The sequence below is a fragment of the Callithrix jacchus genome, chromosome 1 (assembly GCF_049354715.1).
Source record: "Callithrix jacchus isolate 240 chromosome 1, calJac240_pri, whole genome shotgun sequence".
In the NCBI taxonomy this organism is placed as follows: domain Eukaryota; kingdom Metazoa; phylum Chordata; class Mammalia; order Primates; family Cebidae; genus Callithrix; species Callithrix jacchus.
Window position 1 is genome coordinate 194,370,327 of NC_133502.1, and position 14,044 is coordinate 194,384,370.

At 51.4% G+C, this 14,044-nt stretch overlaps 1 long non-coding RNA gene and 1 gene segment (V, D, J or C); one reads left to right on the plus strand and one right to left on the minus strand.

The window, feature by feature from the left end:
• The window catches only part of LOC108593911 (immunoglobulin lambda variable 2-14-like), a 61,412-nt gene that overhangs the window by 23,775 nt on the left and 23,593 nt on the right, over window positions 1-14,044 (plus strand).
• LOC118143809 (uncharacterized) overlaps window positions 1-14,044 on the minus strand; it is a 54,307-nt gene that overhangs the window by 11,416 nt on the left and 28,847 nt on the right. The window contains exons 4-5 of the long non-coding RNA XR_013521762.1: window positions 12,234-12,353; window positions 8,358-8,484 (exon numbers count right to left, since the gene is read on the minus strand). This is a non-coding gene — a long non-coding RNA (uncharacterized LOC118143809). The remainder of the gene's footprint in view (window positions 1-8,357; window positions 8,485-12,233; window positions 12,354-14,044) is intronic.

Below are 14,044 nucleotides of genomic sequence, written 5' to 3' on the forward strand. Positions count from 1 at the left end.
ATGGAGGTGGTGGTGGTGGTGGTGGTGGTGGTGATGGAGGTGGTGGTGATGGTGGTGGTAATGGAGGTGGTGGTGGAGGTGGTGGTGGTGGTCATGGTGGTGGTGGTGGTGATGGTAATGGTGGTAGTGATGATGGTGGTGGTGACAGAGGTGGTGTTGATGGTGGTGGTAATGGTGGTGATGCTGGTGTTTATGATGGTGGTGATGATAATGGTGATGATGCAAGTGAACAACTAAGCTTTAGTGCCAAAAACATCAGGTATTCTCAGTTAATTGTTGTTTCTCCTATTGGATGGAAAGAGCATCAGTCTTGGTTCTTAAATACATGGGAACTCTGGGTTCCTATTGCATGTCACAAATGTTTCTCTGCACCTTGACACTTTGCAGAGGACCTACAACTTTGTTGGGACAGGCTGAAGGCGGCTGGTCGATTACGTTAAGGAAGAGATAGGGATGATAAAAGGCTTTCCCAGTTTATATCTGTTTACCCCATATCCCTCTGTCTCTACTCTAAGTGCTTATGCATGTAAGCTTTGTGCTGGATGGCCCTCTCAGGGGGAGATCAAAGGGGAATTACCCATTAAGAGTGTTTACTCTGGGCCTAGAACCTCAAGTTTTTAATCATTCATAAAACCACTCTTTTAACCATGTTAATTGTCCATAAGCATGTTGACTTAGAACCTCTGTTATGAAATCTTTACAGAATAAATGTGTGGATGTAAAGGGGGTCTTGGTCGATTGGCTGCATTTTGCTCCCTGAAAGCAACCAATGACCATCCCTAGCCCACTTGAATCACTGAACTAGGTGTGAGCGTGCATCCATTCATTTGTGGTTGAGTGGTGATAGTCAACATGTCACCACTCCCATGCCAAGCCCTGATATCGCCCCCATGACCACCTACCACCCAGAGACATGTGCAGGCAGCCTCAGGTGGACCTGCCTTCCCCTCCAAATTCTCATGGGTAACCTGTGCCCCTCGAACCTGGTGTTGAGGCAGGCATGGGAATGCCTTCTCTGGGCCCAGTAGTCCACAGACCAAGTAGTCAGGGACCTGATCAGCAGGTTCTGGTTCTACACTTGGACCCAGGAAGTCCCCTGAGTCTACGGCGGCCAGTGTAGGATGGCCACCAGGGGGATGCAGAAAGTCACCTGGCAAAGCCATTTGGAGATGGGGTGAACCTGGGCAATAGGGAGAAGATGACGTGCAGAGAGGGTCAGCGACCGCTACCTGAGACTTGGAAAGAAAGGCAGCTTTCTTCTACAGCATCGTCCTTAACACGGAGGTACAAATTCTTCAGGCTTTGTGTCTCTCAGTTTCGTCTCTGGCTGATGATGCATATTTGACACAGAACCAGACACCACTTCCCCCCACACACTGGCCCACTCTTCTCTGATAAAACACTGTCACTGCCACAAATGCCATCCTCCCTGTAGGCACATGTGTTTCATCTCTCTCCTGTTTGTTCTGAGAGCTCCCTTATTCTTCTGGACAGCAAAGATTTCTTTCAGCATCTAAGCTGTACCTGACCCTGACCACACACTGGGGATACTGAGGCACAGCACCTGTGCCCTACCCAAGGAGCTCACAGCCAAGGTCAGTAACTTACAGCATCTCCTGGATCTTTCAACACTCCATGTGAACACAAGAAGGGTGACTCTGATTCTTGGAACCACCACTCAGAAGCAACAGTGGGTCCCTACACATGTGCAAGACTCATGGTGTCACCTGTAGAGTGGGATCATGAGGGTCACTGCACTGGGTTGAAAAGTGCCCTTCAGAGGGGGAGCTAGAACTATACTTAAGTCTGGACTCTGCCACAAAATATTTAAGAACAGGACACCCCATCCCTACATTCCTAAATTACCCACATCACGCCTGAGCCAGGATCCAACAGAGGAAGGACCTGAGGTCCCAAAATAATCCCACAGTTGCCATTGTGACTCCCTGACCATCTCCAGACAGGCTACGAAATGACCACATGTGCAGGACATAGATTCCCTGGAAGAGACACACAGAATTCCCCTCAGAGCTCTGCATGGCCAGATCAGCTCAAGAATGAGGCCAGGACCCCACAATCTACAGTGGAGATGTCAGCCCAGACAATGGGACTGGCAGAAGAAGGAGAATTCTGTGTGCTGGGGCCTGTGTCCTCGCTCTGTGTGTCCTCTCTGTGTCCCTTGAGGCTGAGCCCTTCTCTGGAAACCACAAAGCTCCTCCAGCAGCTGCCCCTGACTGCTGATTTGCATCATGGGCCACTCACTCCAGTAAGGGGAAAAGAAAGGTTTGGGAGGAACCTGCCAGCCTGAGCCTCAGGAAACAGCACCGGGGGTGCCTCAGCCATGGCCTGTACCCCTCTCCTCCTCGGCCTCCTCGCTCACTGCATAGGTGCTGCCCCCAGGGTCCCAGCCACCAGCCCAGCTCCAGGACTCTGAGTCTAGCCTGGCCTGACTCTGAGCTCAGCAGGGCCCTGCCTGTGGTGGGCAGGATGCTGCAGGTAGATGGGCTGCAGGGGGCTGAAATCTCCCCATGCTGTGCTCCTCGGCTCACACTCTCCTAAGGGCTCTTTTATGCCTGGAGCCGTGTCCAAGCCAGACACATGGGAGATTTTCTTGGAGCTCAGCTCCTCAGTTTCAAGCCTTTTCTCTCCCCCTTTCTCTTTCTGCAGCTTCTGTGGCCTCCTATGAGCTGACTCAGCCACCCTCAGTGTCAGTGTCCCTGGGACAGACAGCCTGGATCACCTGCTCTGGAGATAAACTGGGGAATAAATACACTTCCTGGTATTAGCAGAAACCAGGCCAGGCCCCCATGCTGGTCATCTACACTGAGAGCCACTGGCCTTCAGGGATCACTGAGCGATTCTCTGGCTCCAACTCTAAGAGCATGGCCACCTTGACTAACAGCGGGGTTGAGGCTATTACTGTGCTACAGATCATGGCTGTGGGAGCAGCTGGCAGTGACATAGACAGATGGAGACATGGGACAGAAACCTCTCTCCCAACCTGGCTGTCACTCTCAGGCTGCCCCCTGAGCAATGACGATGACTTCCATTTCAACTGACGCTGCCTGTTTCTCCTGCAGCCCAAACAACAGGAGAATCCTGTTAGATTTTCATTTGTATCATGGCTTTCACAAAGAATTCATTTCAAACCCAAACATCTCGCCACTTGAAGTCTAAGCCTCTGCAGAGACCAGCACGCCAGTTCGGGGTATGGAAAATGTGTCTAGAGAGCTTGGTTTCTCTACGGGGGACCAAGTCTTTCCTCTTCCTTTCAACTCAGAGTGTGGCAGGCGCGCCCCCTACAGACAGCTGCAAGAACCCACAGGGGGACCCTGAGTATTCAAATACTCAGCTCAAGCTGAGGATTTTCCCACTCCCTCTTGGGGCATGCAGGTCCCAGGACATCCAGATGTTATTGTTCCAGGTCCAGGGCCCCCGAGGTCCTCTTTTTCTCTCTCCTTCCCAAGTGACCTTGGGTTTGTCACACCCCCTTCAGCCCCTTCCCTTCCCTCTCAAGTGCATTTTGCAGATTGTGTGCTCCCTGTTTCTAGATAATTTCAGGGAAAGCAGTGCTGGTTACCCACATGGAATCCCACACAGCTGGCCTAGGGCCAGAGGCACAGGCAGCAGTGTGAGTCCCCACAGAGCTACATGGAGAGCACTGAGTCAAGGGGAGGAACCAGGAACCACTCTCCTGAGTGTCTTGAGCCCCAGGTGAACTAGGAAGGGGCCACTGGGCTCGGTTAAACCCACCTGAGTCTCCCCTGTTTCTCACCCAGTAGCATCATCCTGGAGGCCCCTATATGTGCTAGGCATTCGCCAAAAACCTGATTAATTACCTGGAAATTTCCTGTCACCACACCTGACTACGCATGACTCACCCCAAATTACCCATTTGTTAGAACAGCACAATGAGCCTACACTGGCTTCAGTCCAGAACCTCTTGGGTTTGCCACTGTCCTTTCAGATCCTCACATGCACCAGACACCTCCCACAGGGGCCTGACTCCCTGTTTCCCACGCAGCTCCAGGAACTCGCTCCTACTTTAATCCTGACCGCAGTTCCAGAGACACCTCCCAATGAAGGCGTCCACAGGCTCGTATTATAACACGATCTGCTTGTCATTTTCTGCCTAAATCTTTTTAATCATCTGCATAACATTTACAACTGTGGAGTTCTTTGCCCATTGTTATTTTACTAATGGAATGATTTGTGTCAATTATTTTCCTAATTGTCAGAAATGCTTTATTACCAAAAGAACACACACAGGAAAAACAGGCACAAACAGTGAAGGGCATATTTCTTTCTGCAGTAATACCCACCACTGCCATGAACACACTGGGGCCTCTTACTTTCTACTCCCCGATTCCTATAACGTTGGTTTTGTTTTCATCCCTGCTGTTGTAAGATGTCAGGGTGGCTGCTGCAGCTCCAGCTATCACACCCGCATTCAAGAGGGAAAGGGCCACACAAATCTGCTGTGTTCCTTCCCTTTACGACAACAAAAACTCCCTAAGAACCTCTCCCACTGAATCTCACACCCCATTGACCAGTCCTGGACCACACAGTCAATTCCAGCTGAAAAGGACCTGGGAATCACAGGCAGCAGTCTTCTCAGTGAATATACAAGACAATGCTCAGGTAAACGGTGGCAGGGACTATCTGCTGGGTCTGCAAACCCGGTGATTACTGAATGGCCAAACCAACATGATGAGCCTCACTTCAAGAAGGCTGTGTCTTGTTCCTGCTGAATTCCCAGCATGGAACATGTCCCAGACTAGAGTGCGTCTGGATAAACATTCACTGTGGTTCATACTCTTTTGCCTCGGATATTAGTGCAGCAGCCACCACAGCACATTGTCCCTGCATCCACAGCAGGCACCAGTAAGAGCCAGTCCCTAAGTCCTGTGACCTGCATCTTCCATCCCAAGCCCTTTTATCTCCCCCATAATACCCACCACTCAGAGACATGTGCAGGCAACCACAGGTGGACCTGCCTTCTCCTCTGTCAAATAGTCATGTTCATATTTTCAGGCGTTAGCTGAGACCCTTGTACAGTCAAGGACAACATAGATAAGAGAAATTCCTCCCCTGAGGTCAGCAGTCCACAGATCAGGGAACCAGAGACCTGAGCAGCAGGTTCTGAATTCACACCTGGGCCAAGAAGGCCCCTGAGTCTCCAGCTGCCACAGGGGGAAGCAGAGAGTCACCTGGCAAAGCCACCTGGGGATGGGGTGGGCCTGGGTGACAAGGAGAAGCTGACATGCGGGGAGTGTCAGTGACCATCACCTGACACCCAGAGGGAAAGATGGCATTTTTCTACAGCATCATCCTTAACACGAAGGTATCCATTCTCCAGGCTTCGTGTTTCGCAGCTCCATCTCTTGCCGATGTTGCATATTTGACACAAGTGCAGATACTTTGCTTCCCCCCCACACCCATTGGGCCATTCTTCTGTGCTAAAATGCTGTCACTGCCACAAAGTTCACCTTTGGTTTGGTGTCATTCATCTCCCTCCTGTTTCTTCTGAGAGCCCATTCATTCTGCTAGGCAGCAAAGACTTCTTTCAGCACCTAAGCTGTATGCGACCCTGACCACACACTGAGGATACTGAGGCACAGCCCATGTGCCCTGCCCCAGGAACTCACAGCCAAGACCAGAAACTTACAGCATCTGCTGGACCTTGCAACACTCCACGTGCACATGACAAGGGTGACGTTGGATTTTGGGAACCACCACTCAGTAGCAACAGCATGTCCCTATACATGTGCAAGCTTCATGGTGTCACCAGTAGAGTGGGGTCACAGGGTCACTGCATTGCATTGAAAAGTACCCTCCAGAGGGGAAGCTAGAACTACACCTAACATCTAGACTCCGCCACAAAACATTTAAGGACAGGACACTCCTGGAGTCCTTAAATACATTACTCCTGAGCCAGAAGCCAACAGAGGGAGGACCTGAGGTCCCAGGATAATCCCTCAGTTGCTATTTGACTCTCTGGCCACCTCCAGGCAAGATAAGAAATGACCACATGGGCATGACATCAGATTCCCTGGAAAATGCACCCAGAATTCCCCTCAGGGCTCTGCAGGTCCAGCTTAAAAGTGAGGCCAGGCCACAGCCTACAGCAGAGATGTGAGCCTAGACTATGGGACCAGCCAGAGAAAGAAAATCCTGTGGGCTGAGGGCGGGTCTTACTGAGCCACCCCAACCTCTCTGTGTTCCTTGGGGCACACAAGGCCTTCTCTGGAAACCACAAAGCTCCTCCAGCAGCAGCCCCTGACTCTGCTGATTTGCATTATAGGCTGCTCTCTCCAGCAAGGGGATAAGAGAGGCCTGCAAGGTACCTGCCCAGCCTGGCTTCAGAAGCAGCATCTGGGACATGTCAGCTATGGCCTGGACCCCTCTCCTCCTTGGCCTCCTCGCTCACTGCACAGGTGCTGCCCCCAGGGTCCCAGCCAGCTGCCCAACCCCAGGCTTCTGGGTCCAGCCTGGCCCCGACTCTGAGCTCAGCAGGGCCCTGCCTGTGGTGGGCAGGATGCTTATGACGCTGCTGCAGGGGGAGAGGCTGGTGGGTCTGAAATCCCCCCCACACACACTATCCTCATTGGCTTGTGTGAGCCTGACAGGCTGCACCTGCCATGAGAAAGGGGGGATGCAGACAGAATTTCCCTGTAGACTGTGGCATCCTGGCCTTACTCCTGAGCTGGCCTGGCCATGCAGCGCTCTGAGGGGAATTTCGCCTTCCATTCTCCCATTTGTTCAAAGTCCCCAACCTCGTACCATGCACATGAACCACTGGGGCTGAGATCAATGGAATGGAGTGAACTGAGGGTTCACTGAGTATCAGGAGCTGATTCCAGGTACAAAAGGTGAGGAAATACCTTAGAACTCGGTTTTTCATTCTCAAGCCCACTTGTCTTTTCTCTCCTTGCAGGTTCTGTGGCTTCCTATGAGCTGACTCAGCCACCCATGTCAGGGACACCCATGTCTGTCCCTGACATGGGACAGAAACCTCTGCCTTAACATGATGTCACTCTTAGCTGCCCTCTGAGCAATGACCGTGACCTTCACTTCAACTGACTCTGCCTGTTTCTCCTGCAGCCCAAGCAAGAGGAAATCTGCATCAGATTTTTATTTTTATCATGGTTTTCACACACAAAAAAATCAGTTCAAGCCCTAACATCTTACCACTTGAAATCTAAGCCTCTGAAGAGACCAGTGCACAGGTTCAGAGGAGGGAAAACGTCTCTAGACATTTCCTGCATTGGTGACCAACAGTTTCTCCCCTCCCTTTCAACCCAGAGTGTGGCAGGTGCGCCCCCTACAGGCAACTGAAAGAGCCCACAGGGAGAAGTGCTCTCCTTAGGGACCCTGAGAATTTGGGCTGAGGATTTTCCCTCCCCTAGCATGCAGGACTCAAAAGATGCTTTTGTCCACGGTTTAGGTCCAGGGTTTCTGTGGTCCTCCTTTCTCTCTCCTCCCCAAGTGACCTTAGGATGACCACTTTCCCTCTCAGCCCCTTTCTGTCTCTGTCTAGTGCACTTTGCAGATTCTGTGCTCCCAGGTCCTAGCTCAGTAGAATTTCAAGGAAAGCAGTGCTGGTCATCCACATGGAATCCTGGACAGCTGGCCCAGGACCAGAGGCACAGGCAGCAGTGTGGGTCCCTACAGAGCTGCATGGTGGGCGCCAGGTAGATTGGAGGAACGAGGAACCACTCCCCTGAGTGTCTTCAGCCCCAGGTGAACCAGGGAGGAGTCAGCAGGCTGGGCCCAACCCACCAGGGCCTCCCTTATCCCTGTCATAGCATCATCATCCTAGAATTTTCTGTATGTGCTAAGCAACCACCAAAGAACCTGACTAATTACCTGGAAATTTCCCCTCATCACACCTAACTACACATGACTCCTGCCCCCAAATTACTTGTGTATTAAAATAGCTAAATGAGCCTCCACTGGCTTGAATCTGGGACCCCTTTCAGGTTTGCCAAGTCCTCTGGGATCCTCACACATGCCAGACTCTTTCCACGGGGGCCTGACTCTGCCGTTCCCCACACAGCTTCTGAGATTCATTCCTTTTTTCAGTCCTGACAGCAGTTCCAGAGACACCCTGCAATTTAGGTGTCTCCAGGCTGTTATTATAACACAGACTGCCTGTCATTTTCTGCCTACATCTTTTTCATTGTGTGCATAGCGTTTACAACTGTTGGATTCTTTGCCTATCATTATTTTATTAATTGATTGATTGGTGTTCATTATTTTTCTACTTGATCAGGAATACGTTTATACCACAAGAGCACACATATGAAAAACAGAGGCACAAAGAGCTAAGGGCGTATTTCTCCCTGCATTAATACCTGCCACTTCCATGAAGACACCGTGTCTTTCTCATTCTCTATTCCACCAGTCCTATGATGTTGGTGATGTTTTCATCCTTGCTGATACAAGACCTCAGGGTGGCTGCTCCAGGTACAGCTATCACACCTGTATTCAAGAGGAAAACAGCCTCATGAATTCAATGGTTTTCTTTTCTTTACAAGAGCAAAACTTTTCTAAGAAGCACCTCACCCATTGACTCTCACATTCCACTGACCAAGCCTGAGCCACATGGTCAACTCTGCTGAGAAGAAACCGGGAAACACAGGTGCCTGTTATCCAGTGAATATAGAACCCAAAGTGCAGATAGAAGGTGGCAGGGGTCTTCTGGGTCTGTAAACCCAGTGCTTACTGAATGGCTGAACCAACATGATGAGCAATTCACTTCAAGAAGGCTGTGTCTTGTTCCTGCTGAATTCCCAGCATGGAATGTGTCCCTGAGTCCAGACTGACCTTGACTCTGAGCTCAGCAGGGCCCTGCCTGTGGTGGGAAGGATGCTCATGACCTTGCTGTGTGTGAGGGGCTGGCAGGGCTGAACCCCCCCACACTGAACTGTGCTCTGCTCACTGGCTTGTGTGAGTCTGAAAGACTGCACTTGCCAGGAGAAAGGGGGTGTTTTCTTCATTTATTCAAAGTCTCCATCCTGCCATGCTCATGGACCACTGGGGCTGAGATTGATGGGAGGGGGCGAAATGAGGGCCCCTGGAGTCTCTGAAGCAGACTACAGGTACAAAACATAAGGGTGTCTCCTGGAACTGAGTTTTTTATCCTCAAGCCGACTTTCCTTTTCCTCTCTTTGCAGGCTTCATGGCCTCCTATGAGCTGACTCAGACACCCTCAGCATCAGTGTCCCCGGGACAGACAGACAGAATCACCTGCTCTGGAGATAAACTGGGGGATACATATGCTTCCTGGTACTAGCAGAAGCCAGGCCAGGCCCCCCTGCTGGTCATCTATTGGGATAGCAAGCGACCCTCAGGGATCCCTGAGCAATTCTCTAGCTCCAACTCAGGGAACACGGCCACTCTGACTATCAGCAGGGCCCAGGCTGCGGAGGAAGCTATTACTGTGCCACAGCCCATGGCAGTGGGAGCAGCTGGCAGTGACTCAGAGTGACACAGACAGACAGGGACACGGGACAGTAACCTCTGCCCCAGCCTGGCTGTTACTCTCAGGCTGCCCTCTGTGCAATGACCATGACCTTTATTTCAACCGGCTCTCACTGTGTCTCTTGTAGCCCAAGCAACAGTAGAATCGTGTCAGATTTTCATTTATATTGTGGTTTTCACAAATAATTCATTTGAAGTCCAACTACCTTGCCACTTGAAATCCACGCCTCTGCAGACGGTGCACAGGTTCAGCATATGGAAAATATCTCTAGAGAGCTTAGTTCCTGCACTGGGAACCAACAATCTTTCCCTTCCCTTTGAACCCAGAGTGTGGCAGGCACTCCCCCTACAGACAGCTGGAAGAGCCGACAGTGAGACACCCTTTCCAAAGGGACCCTCAGAATTTGGGCTGAGGATTTTCCCGTGCCCTCCCCTGGCAGGCTGGTCCCAGGACACTAAGAAGACTTATTGTTACAGGTCCAGGGCTTTTCTTGTCTGCCTTTTCTCTCTCCTTCCCAAGGGACCTTGGAATTGTTCCTCCCCCTCTCAGACCCTTCCCTTCTGTGTCAAATGCACTTTGCAGATTCTGTGCTCCCAGGTCCTAGATCTGGAGAATTTCAGGGAAAGCAGTGCTGGTCACCCACACGGAATCCCAGATAGTGGGGCCAGGACCAGAGGCACAGGCAGAAGTGTGGGTCTGCATGGTGAGCTGCATGGTGAGCACAGGGATGAGGTAAGAAACCAGGAACCACTCACCTGAGTATCTTCAGCTCCAGGTGAACTAGGAAGGGGTCAGCAAGCTGGGCTCAACCCACAAGGGCCTCCCCCATCGCTGCCCAGCAGCAGCATCCAGGAGGCCCCTATATGTGCTAATCAGCTGCCAAGAACCTGATTAATTACCTGGAAATTTCCCCCCACCACACCTGACTACACATGACTCCTGCTCCCAAATTACTCATTTATTAAAATGTCACAATAAGCCTAAATGGCTTGAATTCAAGACTCCTTTCAGGTTTACTGCTGTCCTCTCAGATGCTCACACACACCAGACTCTTTCCACAGGGGCCTGACTCCACTGTTCCTTGCACAGCTCCCAGGACTCATTTTCTCTTTCAGTCCTGACACCAGTTGCAGAGACACCTCCCCATGAAGGTGTCCCCAGGCTCTTATAATACAACCTGCCTGTTATTTTCTGCCTGCATTTTTTTCATTATCCCCATAGCACTTACAATGGTAGGAATCTTTGCCTATTATTCTATTTATTCATTGATTGATTTGTGTTAATGATTTACTTAATTGGTCACGAATGCTTTTTATCACAAAAGCACACATAAAAAACAGAGGCACAAACAGTGAAGGGCGTATTTCTCCCTGCAATAATACCCACCGCTTCCACGAAGACACCAGGATCTTTTTCACTTTCTGTCCCACCATCCCTGTGATGTCAGCCTTGTTTTCATCCTTACCGATGTAAGACCTCAGAGTGGCTGCTACAGCTACAGCTGTCATTCCCATATCCAAGGGGAAAAGGGCCTCATGAATCCAGTGGGTTTCTTTCCTTCACAAGAGCAAAGTTTTCCTAAGAACCTCACACACTGACCTCACATCTCACTAATCAGGCCTGAGCTACACCATCAATCCTAGATGAGCAGAACCTGGGAATCACAGGCACCAGTCTTTTCAGTGAATATAGAAGATGATGGTCAGGTGGAAGATGGCAGAGACTGCTGCGTTTGCAAACCCAGTTTTACTGCTTGGCCAAACCAGCACGATGACTAACTCACTTCAAGAAGGCTGTGTCTTGTTCCTGCTGAATTCCCAGCATGGAATGTGTCCCAGACCAGATGGGACTGGATAAACATTTGTTGGGCTGATGTTCTTCTGCCTGACTTTGGTACAGGAGTCACCACTGTGCATTGGCCCTGCATCCATAGCAGGCACCAATAAGAGCCAGTCTCTGAGTCCTGTGATCCCCACCCTCCATGCCAAGCCCTGGCATTACCCCCATAACCACCCACCACCCAGAGACCTATGCAGGCAGCCTCAGGTGGACCTGCCTCCTCTTATTCCAAATATTCATGTTCACGTTGTCATGGGTAACCTGCGCCCCTTGCACCTGGTATTGAGGCAGGCATGGGTCACAAAGAGAAGAGAAAAACTTCCACCACTGGAGCCAGCAGTTCACAGATCAGAGAATCAGGGACCTGAACAGCAGATTCTGAGGATACACCTGGACCCAGGAGGCCCTGAGCCTCCAGCAGCCAGTGTGGAGCAGCCACCAGAGGAAGGAACAGAGTCACCTGGCAAAGCCACCTGGAGATGGGGTGGACCTGGGTGACAAGGAGATGCTGACATGCAGGGAGGGTCAGTGACCGCCACCTGAGATTTAGAAAGGTGTCATTTTCTATAGCATCGCCCTTAACATCCAGGTACGGATTCTCCAGGCTTTGTCTTCTCAGCTCTGTCTCTTGCCGATGCTGCATGTCTGACCCAGGTGCAGACCCTTTGCTCTCCTACACACTGGCCCACTCTTCTGTACTAAAATGCTGTCATTACCACAAAGGCCGTCCTCCCCTGTGGGCACATGTATTTCATCTCCCTCCTGTTTGCTCCGAAAGCCCCTCATTCTGCTACACAGCAAAGATTTCTTTCAGCATCTAAGCTGTACCACGACCACACACTGGGGATACTGGGGCACAGTACCTTTGCTCTACCCCAGGAGCTCAAAGCCAAGGCCAGGAACTTACAGCATCTGCTGGGTCTTCCAGCACTCCATGTGCACATGATACAGGTGACGTTTGATTCTGGGAACCACCACTGAGAAGCAACAGCAGATCCCTGCACATGTGCCGGCCTCATGGTGTCACCTGTAGAGTAGGGTCACAGGGTCACTGCATTGGGTTGACCAGAGGGGGAGCTAGAACCACACCTAACATCTGGACTTTGCCACAAAATATTTAAGGACAGGACACCCCCAGAATCCTAAATTACCCAAGTCACTCTGAGCCAGTATCCAACAGAGGAAGGACCTTAGGTTCCAGAATAATCTCTCAGTCGCCATTGTAAGTAAGTCCCTGGTCACCTCCATGCAGGACAAGGAATGACCACATGGGCAGGACATCAGATTCCCTGGAAAATGCACATAGAATTCCTCACAAAGCTCTGCATGGCCAGATCAGCTCAGGATGAGGCTGGAACACAACCTACAGTGGTGATGTCAGCCCAGACGATGGGACCAGCAGGAGAAGGAGAATTCTGTGTGCTGGGGTGGGTCTGCAGGGGCCACCCCTCCTCCCTCTGTGTCTCTTGGGGCTGAGCCCTTCTCTGGAAACCACGGAGCTCCTCCAGCAGCTGCCCCTGACTCTGCTGATTTGCATCACAGGCCACTGTCTCCAGCCAGGGGATAAGAGAAGCCTGGGAGGAACCTGCCCAGCCTGGGCCTCAGGAAGCAGCATCGGGGGAGCCTCAGCCATGGCCTGGACCCCTCTCCTCCTCGGCCTCCTCACTCACTTTACAGGTGCTGCCCCCTGGGTCCCAGCTACCTGCCCAACCCCAGGGCTCTGGGTCCAGCTTGGCCCAAATCTGAGCTCAGGAGGGCCCTGCCTGTGTGGGCAGGATGCTTGTGACACTGCTGCAGGGGGAAGGGCTGGAGGGCTGAAATCTCCCCACGCCTGGAGGTGAAAGAGCCTTCCCACAAGGCACGTGGGAATATTTTCTTGGAGCTCCTCAGTTTCAAGCCTTTTCTCTCCCCTTTCTTCTCCTGTAGGCTCCATGGCCTCCTATGAGCTGACTCAGCCACGCTCAGTGTCAGTGTCCCCAGGACAGACAGCCAGCATCCCCTGCTCTGGAGATAAACTGGGGGATAAATATGCTTACTGATACCAGCAGAAGCCAGGCCAGGCCCCTGTGCTAGTCATCTATCAAGACAGCAAGCAGCCCTCAGGGATCCCTGAGCGATTCTCTGGCTCCAACTTGGGGAACACGGCCACCCTGACCATCAGCGGGACCCAGGCTGTGAATGAGGCTGACTAGTACTGTCAGGTACCACACAGCAGCACTGCACACAGTGACACAGGAAGATGTGGAAGTGAGACAGAAACCTGCCATCTCGGCCTGGCTCACAAGGCCCTGTCACACTGAACAGGAGGGAGCCTTCCAGATGGAATGGAAGTTTCCAGCCCTGTCCCTGACCTTATGTTCCTGAGAGATGGGAGCAAGTTCCAGCCCACCTCTAGGCTCAGTTCATCCCAGTATAAACTGAGCTGGTCATTTTGATGATCAAATGCCAGCTCCCAAAAGATCCCAGCAACCCTGATATCTAAGCAGCAGCAAGTCTGTCAGTATCCAAGGAGAACAGCCCTTGGGTAGAGTCGTTTTAGTGTCTCAGAAGGCACAGGGCGATGGAAAGTGTTCATAAGGTTGGGGATATGCACATAAGCCATTAAAGGCAGGTCTTACAAGGAAGGAACTTACTAGAAATGGGCCCATCTGTGACATCATAGCACACACAGGCTGGTAGACACAGGAAAGGGAAGGCCTTGAATCAAGTCTTGATTAG